The following is a 15,089-nucleotide window of genomic DNA, read 5'->3' as shown; positions in this document are numbered from 1 at the left end:
TATATATATATATATATATATATATATATATATATATATATATATATATATATACACACACACACACATATATATATATATATATATATATATATATATATATACACACACACGCACATACACACACACACACATATATATATATGAACTGTTTGGTAATTAAGTCTGGCAGCTGATGCTGTGGGTTAAGCCTGTGAGCTGTAGTTCCTGTGGTACTGGGCTTGATTCCCTCAGCCATCATGTGTCTACTTTGTGACCTTGAGCAAGTAACTTTATCAGGCAGTACTTGGAAACATCTGGAAATTGGGTTAGGCTCCTCAGTGGTCTCAAGGACTGAAAGCCTTGTAACTACCTATAGATGAAGGTAGCACTTAAAAATTATACAAATGTATAATAGATTCAGATTGTACTCCTTCCACACATTTGGGGAATTTAGTGTAATGGATTATCAAACCCAGCCACTAGGGATGCATAAGCTAGTGCATTTCTTTGTGCCGGTCCCAAGCCTGGATAAATGGGGAGGGTTGCATCAGGAAGTGCATCTGGTGTAAAATTTTGCCAAATCATATATGTGGACAACAGTACAGATATACATACTGAATCGGTTGAGGCCCAGGTTAACAACGACTGCCACCAGTGCTGTCGGCCAACAGGATGCTGATGGATGTGGTGAGAGAGGACATGCAGGTGATTGGTGTGACAGAGCAAGATGCAGAGGACAGGAAGAAATGGAAACAGATGATCCGCTGTGGTGACCCCTAATGGGAGCAGCCGAAAGAAGAAGTGTAATGGATTATCAACATATAGACAGTAGACAGTATGGAACATCTCATTGAAAGTAATGAATAATTAGAATCTGCAGAACATCAGCTAGTTAACTGTAAAACATGGCCAGTTTTAAATTCATAGTTTTTTTTTTACCTTGTCTAATGTTTCTCAGTTTTTAATGCATACTCTAAGACTGGTGATGTGGCTTTATTTTATAAACATCTTTATTAAATCACTACTAAAATAGTGACACAGGTTCACACATATAAATATAAAAGAAAACAAACCATAATAACATGTTCCCATACATATTTATGAAGATGCTGGTTTGAATTACTTTAGTTTCAAGTTGTTATATGGACAGTTAAACTTAAGAAGAACCTTGTAATAATGCAATAATTGTTGCTTTTATTTATGAAACCACTAGTTTGGCAATGATTCCAGAATATTCAATAGCACTGAGCATGAACAGTTGAGGCATACCTGATGATTATCACAAAACAAATGCACTATGATTTGAGTAAATTAACAAATGACAAGCATTTAATGGCTTAACTAAAATGTGATCTGTAGTAAGAGTTATGCATTCACATTCTTCAAATCTTTCTAGAGCCATTCAGCTTTGCTATGGTGATGTTGTAAGAGAAAAGGAAGAGAGAAGCATTCCCTTTCATACCCAAGTTTCTCATACACAGTAAGTGTATCAGCCAGGGATAAACCGACAAAAGAAAAAAAAAAGATGCACATTAAGTTTATGTTATGCTGAGGCAGCATTAGTTGCTTCAGAGTTTTAATGATAGAGGTTCAATGCCCCCAGTGGTAACAAAAAAATGCTACAAAGGGTGCTGATGCACTTTATTTCTGTGCTTCCTTGCCTGAATGGTTGCAGTCCATAGTGTTTCATATACTGAACTGTTTGGCAATGCAGTCTTTGTTGTTGCAGATGACATTTTACAATTATTCCCACTGCACTATGTTATTAACACTGAAAAATAAGTGGTCACTTTCATTATTATAATAACTGCCTAAAATGTGTCACCCAGGCACTGGAGGCCACATTATGAGCTGTCATATGAACAATAACAATTCTAGAAGCTTCTTTTTCTTTTTTTCAAAACCCTGACCTGCCATTCATTCAGGGAAAATGCTGACCTTGGCTTAACTGGATCCTTCCCTTAATGACCAAAATCACCCAGAGAGACTTAAACAGAAACTATGGAATGCTGCATGGCCCTCTCTTGAAGCTCTTTGCATCACATAAGGTTACAACATAACCTTTCTCACTGTTAGAGGTGAGTAACTGTTTATTCGTGGTTATTATGTGCTGCTTTGATTTTTTTTTTTCTTGAATGTTCCACTTATACGACTTTGCAGAAAGTGTACACATCAAAATGCACATCATTTGTATAAGGTTAGTTTTAGCTATTTAATCTAAAGACAAACTCCAAACAAGTTTCCTGTTTTTTTTTTTTGACATATCTATTATCACTACATTTACACAACATAATCAAAAGAAACACATTTATATAGCTTTATTTACACTCCTCAGAAATGTGATTTTATTAACAAGCTATTTTATCACTTACTCCAAATACCACTAATGGCATACCTTTCAAGTTCAATATTTGAATGTTTCCTTTCTCAGCACATTCCACATTACATAAAGAACAGATGTAAGCCAAATTATTCCTTTCACATTATGACTATTTTTTGTTTATGAAAATTCCATGTTTCCTAATTTATGTGTCAAGGTTGTAACCTCTTTAAAAAATCGAATTCAGAAAAAAAAACTTGCATTCTTCATTAATAAATTCTAGAGAGATATGGAAAGGTGTGATAAATGTTAAGTTTACTGTATCACCTGGGCAAACGTAGCATTTCTAACAGTTTCTATTAAACGGAGCCTGCTTCACAGGGTAATTAACTAAAGATGCAGAGAAGCAAAGCAAAAACTCATTAAACTGCTCTACATGCTGACTTTTGAAAGATCCACAGGAACCAGATAAGCAATGATTTTGTGGATACATCAATTACCGCTTCTTTGTACTTTCAAAGAGTATACTGCTACCATGCAGTGTGTGTGTGTGTGTGTGTGTGTGTGTGTGTGTGTGTGTGTGTGTGTGTGTGTGTGTGTGAGTTTTATATCCATTTTACCATCAAGAAAAATGCAAGAAATATGGGAAATTTTATTTCCACCATAAGTGGCATGTTGAATGTTTTCAAAAAATTATCACATCCATTTTATTTTTAAGAAACCCACAATCATCATATTTTGCCATTATGTTACCAAATATGCATAAACAGCATCTATTCATTTTCTGCTATGCCCTTATAAATGGGAAATATGCAAGGCTGGGATAACAAAATTATTGCTGAACTGCATCAGTAGAAAGAATTATGATATCACTCACACCAACAGAAACAATATACTCGCTGTAATGAAAAATGGCAAATGTCTTTTTAAGACAGATTATCTTTTTTTCTTTATTTACCGATTATGTATAAAGATAAAGAGGTGAAATTAATTTGTTTTCATAAAATAAATGATTCAATTGCAGGAGTCATTGACTCATGTCTTGTATCTGAAAATATTACAGAAGAAGACAAACTGGCACTTCACTAGGCAATACATTTCTATGGTGTTACAACCATATGCTTTATGCTCTGTGTTGCTGTCTAGAACTATGTACAATATTACTGTTATTACAACTGCACAAAACAGAATGGAACAGAAAACAAAAAATGACGTGTCTTACTTCAGCTACACAAAGTACATCTACAGCACAAAGCAGCAATGACATGAGTCCTATTACGCTTGCACAAATCATGCCTAAAACAGAAAGCAGTGGTGATACATGTCCTACTATAGCTAAACAAAACTTGCTTAGAACAGAAAACAGCAACTGCACAAAGCAGACTAGAACAGAAAACAGCAATGATGAGAATCCCACTACAGTTACACAAAGCATGCCTAGAATAGAAAACAGCAATGATGAGAGTCCTACTACAACTGCACAAAGCAGATTACAACAGAAACCAGCAATGATGAGAGTCCTACAACTGATCAAAGCAGACTACAACAGAAACCAGCAATGATGAGAGTCCTACTACAACTGCACAAAGCAGACACAACAGAAAACAGCAATGATGAGAGACCTACTACAACTGCACAAAGCAGACTACAACAGAAAACAGTAATGATGAGAGACCTACTACAACTGCACAAAGCAGACTACAACAGAAAACAGCAATGATGAGAAACCTACTACAACTGCACAAAGCAGACTACAACAGAAACCAGCAATGATGAGAGTCCTACGACAACTGCACATGGCAGACTAGAACAGAAACCAGCAATAATGAAAGTCCTACTACAACTTCACAAAGCAGACTAGAACAGAAAACAGCAATGATGAGAAACCTACTAAAACTGCACAAAGCAGACTACAAAAGAAACCAGCAATGATGAGAGTCTTACTGCAACTGCACAAAGTAGACTACAACAGAAAACAGCAATCATGAGCGTCCTACTACAACTGCACAAAGCAGACTACAACAGAAACCAGCAATGATGAGAGTCCGACTACAACTGCACAAAGCAGACTACAACAGAAACCAGCAATGATGAGAGTATTACTACAACTGGACAAAGCAGACGAAAACAGAAACCAGCAGTGATGAGAGTCCTACTACAACTGCACAAAGCAGACTAGAACAGAAACCAGCAATGATGAGAGACCTACTACAACTGCACAAAGCAGACTACAACAGAAAACAGCAATGATGAGAGACCTACTACAACTGCTCAAAGCAGACTACAACAGAAAACAGCAATGATGAGAAACCTACTACAACTGCACAAAGCAGACTACAACAGAAAACAGCAATGATGAGAAACCTACTACAACTGCACAAAGCAGACTACAACGGAAACCAGCAATGATGAGAGTCCTACGACAACTGCACAAGGCAGACTAGAACAGAAACAAGCAATAATGAAAGTCCTACTACAACTGCACAAAGCAGACTAGAACAGAAAACAGCAATGATGAGAAACCTACTAAAACTGCACAAAGTAGACTACAACAGAAACCAGCAATGATGAGAGTCTTACTGCAACTGCACAAAGTAGACTACAACAGAAACCAGCAATGATGAGAGACCTACTACAACTGCACAAAGCAGACTACAACAGAAAACAGCAATGATGAGAAACCTACTACAACTGCACAAAGCAGACTACAACAGAAACCAGCAATGATGAGAGTCTTACTGCAACTGCACAAAGTAGACTACAACAGAAACCAGCAATGATGAGAGACCTACTACAACTGCTCAAAGCAGACTACAACAGAAAACAGCAATGATGAGAAACCTACTACAACTGCACAAAGCAGACTACAACAGAAACCAGCAATGATGAGAGTCTTACTACAACTGGACAAAGCAGACTAAAACAGAAACCAGCAGTGATGCGAGTCCTACTACAACTGCACGAAGCAGACTAGAACAGAAACCAGCAATGATGAGAGACCTACTACAACTGCACAAAGCAGACTACAACAGAAAACAGCAATGATGAGAGACCTACTACAACTGCACAAAGCAGACTGCAACAGAAACCAGCAATGATGAGAGTCTTACAACAACTGCACAAGGCAGACTAGAACAGAAACCAGCAATAATGAAAGTCCTACTACAACTGCACAAAGCAGACTAGAAGAGAAAACAGCAATGATGAGAAACCTACTAAAACTGTATAAAGCAGACTACAACAGAAAACAGCAATCATGAGCATCCTACTACAACTGCACAAAGCAGACTACAACAAAAACCAGCAATGATGAGAGTCCGACTACAACTGCACAAAGAAGACTATAACAGAAAACAGCAATGATGAGTCCTACTACAACTGCACAAAGCAGACTACAACAGAAACCAGCAATGATGAGAGTCCTACTACAACTGCACAAAGCAGACTACAACAGAAAACAGCAATGATGAGAGACCTACTACAACTGCACAAAGCAGACTACAACAGAAAACAGCAATGATGAGAGTCCTACAACAATTGCACAAAGCAGATTACAACAGAAACCAGCAATGATGAGAGTCCTACTACAACTGCACAAAGCAGACTACAACAGAAACCAGCAATGATGAGAGTCCTACAACAACTGCACAAAGCCAACTACAACAGAAAGCAGCAATGATGAGTGTCCTACTACAACTTCACAAAGCAGACTGCAACAGAAACCAGCAATGATGAGAGTCCTACTACAACTGCACAAAGCAGACTACAACAGAAAACAGCAATGATGAGAGACCTACTACAACTGCAAAAAGCAGACTACAACAGAAAACAGCAATGATGAGAGTCCTACTACAACTGCACAAAGCAGACTACAACATAAAACAGCAATGATGAGAGACCTACTACAACTGCATAAAGCAGACTACAACAGAAAACAGCAATCATGAGCATCCTACTACAACTGCACAAAGCAGACTACAACAGAAACCAGCAATGATGAAAGTCCTACTACAACTGCACAAAGCAGACTACAACAGAAAACAGCAATGATGAGAGACCTACTACAACTGCACAAAGTAGACTACAACAGAAACCAGAAATGATGAGTCTTACTACAACTGCACAAAGCAGACTACAACAGAAAACAGCAATGATGAGAGACCTACTACAACTGCACAAATTAGACTAGAACAAAAAACAGCAATGATGAGAAACCTACTGCAACTGAACAAAGCAGACTACAACAGAAAATATTAATGATGAGAAACCTACTACAACTGCACAAAGTAGACTACAACAGAAACCAGCAATGATGAGAGTCCTACTACAACTGCACAAAGCAGACTACAACAGAAAACAGAAGGATGAGAGACCTACTACAACTGCACAAAGCAGACTACAACAGAAAACTGCAATGATGAGTCCTACTATAACTGCACAAAGCAGACTTCAACAGAAACCAGCAATGATGAGAGTCCTACTACAACTACACAAAGCAGACTACAACAGAAAACAGCAATGATGAGAGACCTACTACAACTGCACAACGCAGACTACAACAGAAAACAGCAATGATGAGAGTCCTACTACAACTGCACAAAGCAGACTACAACAGAAACCAGCAATGATGAGAGTCCTACGACAACTGCACAAAGCAGACTACAACAGAAACCAGCAATGATGAGAGTCCTACGACAACTGCACAAAGCAGACTACAACAGAAAAAAGCAATGATGAGTGTCCTACTACAACTGCACAAAGCAGATTACAACAGAAACCAGCAATGATGAGAGTCCTACTACAACTGATCAAAGCAGACTACAACAGAAACAAGCAATGATGAGAGTCCTACTACAACTGCACAAAGCAGACACAACAGAAAACAGCAATGATGAGAGACCTACTACAACTGCACAAAGCAGACTACAACAGAAAACAGTAATGATGAGAGACCTACTACAACTGCACAAAGCAGACTACAACAGAAAACAGCAATGATGAGAAACCTACTACAACTGCACAAAGCAGACTACAACAGAAACCAGCAATGATGAGAGTCCTACGACAACTGCACATGGCAGACTAGAACAGAAACCAGCAATAATGAAAGTCCTACTACAACTTCACAAAGCAGACTAGAACAGAAAACAGCAATGATGAGAAACCTACTAAAACTGCACAAAGCAGACTACAAAAGAAACCGGCAATGACGAGAGTCTTACTGCAACTGCACAAAGTAGACTACAACAGAAAACAGCAATCATGAGCGTCCTACTACAACTGCACAAAGCAGACTACAACAGAAACCAGCAATGATGAGAGTCCGACTACAACTGCACAAAGCAGACTACAACAGAAACCAGCAATGATGAGAGTATTACTACAACTGGACAAAGCAGACTAGAACAGAAACCAGCAATGATGAGAGACCTACTACAACTGCACAAAGCAGACTACAACAGAAAACAGCAATGATGAGAGACCTACTACAACTGCTCAAAGCAGACTACAACAGAAAACAGCAATGATGAGAAACCTACTACAACTGCACAAAGCAGACTACAACGGAAACCAGCAATGATGAGAGTCCTACGACAACTGCACAAGGCAGACTAGAACAGAAACAAGCAATAATGAAAGTCCTAATACAACTGCACAAAGCAGACTAGAACAGAAAACAGCAATGATGAGAAACCTACTAAAACTGCACAAAGTAGACTACAACAGAAACCAGCAATGATGAGAGTCTTACTGCAACTGCACAAAGTAGACTACAACAGAAACCAGCAATGATGAGAGACCTACTACAACTGCACAAAGCAGACTACAACAGAAAACAACAATGATGAGAGACCTACTACAACAAGCACAAAGCAGACTACAACAGAAACCAGCAATGATGAGAGTCTTACTGCAACTGCACAAAGTAGACTACAACAGAAACCAGCAATGATGAGAGACCTACTACAACTGCTCAAAGCAGACTACAACAGAAAACAGCAATGATGAGAAACCTACTACAACTGCACAAAGCAGACTACAACAGAAACCAGCAATGATGAGAGTCTTACTACAACTGGACAAAGCAGACTAAAACAGAAACCAGCAGTGATGAGAGTCCTACTACAACTGCATGAAGCAGACTAGAACAGAAACCAGCAATGATGAGAGACCTACTACAACTGCACAAAGCAGACTACAACAGAAAACAGCAATGATGAGAGACCTACTACAACTGCACAAAGCAGACTACAACAGAAACCAGCAATGATGAGAGTCTTACAACAACTGCACAAGGCAGACTAGAACAGAAACCAGCAATAATGAAAGTCCTACTACAACTGCACAAAGCAGACTAGAAGAGAAAACAGCAATGATGAGAAACCTACTAAAACTGTATAAAGCAGACTACAACAGAAAACAGCAATCATGAGCATCCTACTACAACTGCACAAAGCAGACTACAGCAAAAACCAGCAATGATGAGAGTCCGACTACAACTGCACTAAGAAGACTATAGCAGAAAACAGCAATGATGAGTCCTACTACAACTGCACAAAGTAGACTACAACAGAAACCAGCAATGATGAGAGTCCTACTACAACTGCACAAAGCAGACTACAACAGAAAACAGCAATGATGAGAGACCTACTACAACTGCACAAAGCAGACTACAACAGAAAACAGCAATGATGAGAGTCCTACAACAATTGCACAAAGCAGATTACAACAGAAACCAGCAATGATGAGAGTCCTACTACAACTGCACAAAGCAGACTACAACAGAAACCAGCAATGATGAGAGTCCTACAACAACTGCACAAAGCCAACTACAACAGAAAGCAGCAATGATGAGTGTCCTACTACAACTGCACAAAGCAGACTGCAACAGAAACCAGCAATGATGAGAGTCCTACTACAACTGCACAAAGCAGACTACAACAGAAAACAGCAATGATGAGAGACCTACTACAACTGCAAAAAGCAGACTACAACAGAAAACAGCAATGATGAGAGTCCTACTACAACTGCACAAAGCAGACTACAACATAAAACAGCAATGATGAGAGACCTACTACAACTGATCAAAGCAGACTACAACAGAAACAAGCAATGATGAGAGTCCTACTACAACTGCACAAAGCAGACACAACAGAAAACAGCAATGATGAGAGACCTACTACAACTGCACAAAGCAGACTACAACAGAAACAGCAATGATGAGAGACCTACTACAACTGCTCAAAGCAGACTACAACAGAAAACAGCAATGATGAGAAACCTACTACAACTGCACAAAGCAGACTACAACGGAAACCAGCAATGATGAGAGTCCTACGACAACTGCACAAGGCAGACTAGAACAGAAACAAGCAATAATGAAAGTCCTACTACAACTGCACAAAGCAGACTAGAACAGAAAACAGCAATGATGAGAAACCTACTAAAACTGCACAAAGTAGACTACAACAGAAACCAGCAATGATGAGAGTCTTACTGCAACTGCACAAAGTAGACTACAACAGAAACCAGCAATGATGAGAGACCTACTACAACTGCACAAAGCAGACTACAACAGAAAACAGCAATGATGAGAGACCTACTACAACTGCACAAAGCAGACTACAACAGAAACCAGCAATGATGAGAGTCTTACTGCAACTGCACAAAGTAGACTACAACAGAAACCAGCAATGATGAGAGACCTACTACAACTGCTCAAAGCAGACTACAACAGAAAACAGCAATGATGAGAAACCTACTACAACTGCACAAAGCAGACTACAACAGAAACCAGCAATGATGAGAGTCTTACTACAACTGGACAAAGCAGACTAAAACAGAAACCAGCAGTGATGAGAGTCCTACTACAACTGCACGAAGCAGACTAGAACAGAAACCAGCAATGATGAGAGACCTACTACAACTGCACAAAGCAGACTACAACAGAAAACAACAATGATGAGAGACCTACTACAACTGCACAAAGCAGACTACAACAGAAACCAGCAATGATGAGAGTCTTACAACAACTGCACAAGGCAGACTAGAACAGAAACCAGCAATAATGAAAGTCCTACTACAACTGCACAAAGCAGACTAGAAGAGAAAACAGCAATGATGAGAAACCTACTAAAACTGTATAAAGCAGACTACAACAGAAAACAGCAATCATGAGCATCCTACTACAACTGCACAAAGCAGACTACAACAAAAACCAGCAATGATGAGAGTCCGACTACAACTGCACAAAGAAGACTATAACAGAAAACAGCAATGATGAGTCCTACTACAACTGCACAAAGCAGACTACAACAGAAACCAGCAATGATGAGAGTCCTACAACAACTGCACAAAGCCAACTACAACAGAAAGCAGCAATGATGAGTGTCCTACTACAACTGCACAAAGCAGACTGCAACAGAAACCAGCAATGATGAGAGTCCTACTACAACTGCACAAAGCAGACTACAACAGAAAACAGCAATGATGAGAGACCTACTACAACTGCAAAAAGCAGACTACAACAGAAAACAGCAATGATGAGAGTCCTACTACAACTGCACAAAGCAGACTACAACATAAAACAGCAATGATGAGAGACCTACTACAACTGCATAAAGCAGACTACAACAGAAAACAGCAATCATGAGCATCCTACTACAACTGCACAAAGCAGACTACAACAGAAACCAGCAATGATGAAAGTCCTACTACAACTGCACAAAGCAGACTACAACAGAAAACAGCAATGATGAGAGACCTACTACAACTGCACAAAGTAGACTACAACAGAAACCAGAAATGATGAGTCTTACTACAACTGCACAAAGCAGACTACAACAGAAAACAGCAATGATGAGAGACCTACTACAACTGCACAAATTAGATTAGAACAAAAAACAGCAATGATGAGAAACCTACTGCAACTGAACAAAGCAGACTACAACAGAAAATATTAATGATGAGAAACCTACTACAACTGCACAAAGTAGACTACAACAGAAACCAGCAATGATGAGAGTCCTACTACAACTGCACAAAGCAGACTACAACAGAAAACAGAAGGATGAGACCTACTACAACTGCACAAAGCAGACTACAACAGAAAACAGCAATGATGAGTCCTACTATAACTGCACAAAGCAGACTTCAACAGAAACCAGCAATGATGAGAGTCCTACTACAACTACACAAAGCAGACTACAACAGAAAACAGCAATGATGAGAGACCTACTACAACTGCACAACGCAGACTACAACAGAAAACAGCAATGATGAGAGTCCTACTACAACTGCACAAAGCAGACTACAACAGAAACCAGCAATGATGAGAGTCCTACGACAACTGCACAAAGCAGACTACAACAGAAACCAGCAATGATGAGAGTCCTACGACAACTGCACAAAGCAGACTACAACAGAAAACAGCAATGATGAGTGTCCTACTACAACTGCACAAAGCAGACTACAACAGAAACCAGCAATGATGAGAGACCTACTACAACTGCACAAAGCAGACTACAACAGAAACCAGCAGTGATGAGAGTCCTACTACAACTGCACAAAGCAGACTAGAACAGAAACCAGCAATGATGAGAGACCTACTACAACTGCACAAAGCAGACTAGAACAGAAACCAGCAATGATGAGAGACCTACTACAACTGAACAAAGCAGACTACAACAGAAAATATCAATGATGAGAAACCTACTACAACTGCACAAAGCAGACTACAACAGAAAATATCAATGATGAGAAACCTACTACAACTGCACAAAGCAGACTACAACAGAAACCAGCAACGATGAGAGTCCTACTACAACTACTCAAAGCAGACTACAACAGAAAACAACAATGATGAGAGACCTACTACAACTGCACAAAGCAGACTACAACAGAAAACAGCAATGATGAGAGTGCTACTACAACTGCACAAAGCAGACTACAACAGAAAATAGCAATGATGAGAGTCCTACTACAACTGCACAAAGCAGACACAACAGAAACGAGCAATGATGAGGGTCCTACTACAACTGCAAAAAGCAGACTAGAACAGAAACCAGCAATGATGAAAGACCTACTGCATCTGCACAAAGCAGACTACAACAGAAAACAGCATTGATGAGAGTCTTACTACAACTGCACAAAGCAGACTACAACAGAAACCAGCAATGATGAGAGTCATAGTACAACTGCACAAAGCAGACTACAACAGAAACCAGCAATGATGAGAGTCTTACTACAACTGCACAAGGCAGACTGCAATAGATAAGAGCAATGATGAGAGTCCTACTACAACTGCACAAAGCAGACTACAACAGAAACCAGCAATGATGAGAGTCTTACTACAACTGCACAAAGCAGACTACAACAGAAAACAGCAATGATGAGAAACCTACTACAACTGCACAAAGCAGACTACAACAGAAACCAGCAGTGATGAGAGTCTTACTACAACTGCACAAAGCCGACTACAACAGAAAACAGCAATGATGAGAAACCTACTATAACTGCACAAAGCAGACTACAACAGAAACCAGCAATGATGAGAGTCCTACTACAACTACACAAAGCAGATTACAACAGAAACCAGCAATGATGAGAGACCTACTACAACTGCACAAATCTGACTACAACAGAAAACAGCATTGATGAGAGTCCTACTACAACTGCACAAAGCAGACTACAACAGAAACCAGCAATGATGAGAGTCTTACTACAACTGCACAAAGCCGACTACAACAGAAAACAGCAATGATGAGAAACCTACTACAACTGCACAGAGCAGACTACAACAGAAACCAGCAATGATGACAGTCCTACTTCAACTGCACAAAGCAGATTACAACTGAAACCAGCAATGATGAGAGATCTACTACAACTGCACAAAGCAGACTACAACAGAAAACAGCAATGATGAGTGTCCTACTACAACTTCACAAAGCAGACTACAACAGAAACCCACAATGATGAGAGTCTTACTACAACTGCATAATGCAGACTACAACAGAAAACAGCAATGATGAGAAACCTACTACAACTGCACAAAGCGGACTACAACAGAAAACAGCAATGATGAGAGTCCTACGACAACTGCACAAAGCAGACTACAACAGAAACCAGCAATGATGAGAGTCTTACTACAACTGCACAAAGCAGACTACAACAGAATAGAGCAATGATGAGAGACCTACTACAACTGCACAAAGCAGACTACAACAGAAACCAGCAATGATGAGAGTCTTACTACAACTGCACAAAGCAGACTACAACAGAAACCAGCAATGATGAGAGTCCTGCTACAACTGCACAAAGCAGCCTACAACAGAAAAGAGCAATGATGAGAGACCTACTACAACTGCACAAAGCAGACTACAACAGAAACCAGCAATGATGAGAGTCCCACTACAACTGCACAAAGCAGACTGCAACAGAAAACAGCCATGATGAGAAACCTACTACAACTGCACAAAGCATGCCTAGAACATAAAAGAACAATCTCATGAGTTCTACTATAGCTGCAAAAATCATGCATAGGGCAGAAAACAGCAGTGATATGAATCCTAACACAGTTGCACAAGGCACACTGGAACAGAAAGCACCAGTGATGTGACTCCAACTATCTCCATAAGAATACATAAAGCAGCAGTATCATTCCAGACAGGGAATGACTGCATGAAGAAGAAGTCAGTGTTTATATAGGTCCTACACTAGTATATTGGCAATGAACTACTTATGGCATTTCTGCAGGTCCTGTCGTACAGTGTTAGCCTGTAGCAAGATTAAGTAATAGATGAACACACAAAATGAGTTTTCTGCTGTAACTGAAACTTTACAAGTTTATTGGGGGTTGGGAGCTCATGGAGAGCACAACAGATCTGAGAAAGGTACTTTACCTGAAAAAATTACTTTGCCACTGAAAACTGCGGAAAAAAAATTCAGGCCTGTTCTTAAAGCTACAACAGAAGCAAACAAAATCAGGAAAGAAAAAGCAATGCATGAGCTATACAATATCACAGGTAAACTGACATTTCATATTTATTATTATTTTACAAGTAATAGGTATATAACAAATTATGTCTACTGATTACAAAATAGCTGATTCTGCATCCGTGCTCTGAAACTTTGGCAGTGCTTAAAATAATAGACTTTGGATAAATAATAGCTAAATGGTTAATGCCATTAGACTAAAATTACAATTCATAGCTAACAATGAGAAATTATGAATATGGAATTTGACTTATTAGTAAAGTATTTTCAGTTAACTATACAAGGAATGTTTATGGTGTTTTTCATAAACATGTCTTAAGCCTCTGAGGAGTGAGATTTAAGGAAAGGTAGGAGTTCAGTGATTTTTTTTCGCAATTTTGGACTATTGATATTAGCAAAGAAAAACTATACATGTGATGTATATTGTAGGTGATTTATATTGTATTTTAATGGGAAAATATTCAAATGGTTTGTTTTCTTTTCTGTTAATGTACATTTGTCTATGCCTTAAGTAATAATTTAATAAAGGTGTTTAAAAACTGCCCTAAACCTCACAAGACTCCAAAAGAACTTCTATGTTATATGTTATTTATTATGTTATATATATTATATGCTATATGTTTTATATATATATATATATATATATATATATATATATATATATATATATATATATATATATATGGGTCTACTGCTTTTCATCGAATACCACGTATTCAAAAAAGAGCAGTAGACCACTCAGTTACACGAAAGTGCACTTATTTGAAAGTGCACTTCCACAAATTAAGCTTCT

Source organism: Protopterus annectens, chromosome 7.part0, assembly GCF_019279795.1.
Source record: "Protopterus annectens isolate FY-2018-M chromosome 7.part0, PAN1.0, whole genome shotgun sequence".
NCBI lineage: Eukaryota > Metazoa > Chordata > Ceratodontiformes > Protopteridae > Protopterus > Protopterus annectens.
Note: the sequence above shows the minus strand (reverse complement) of the source record.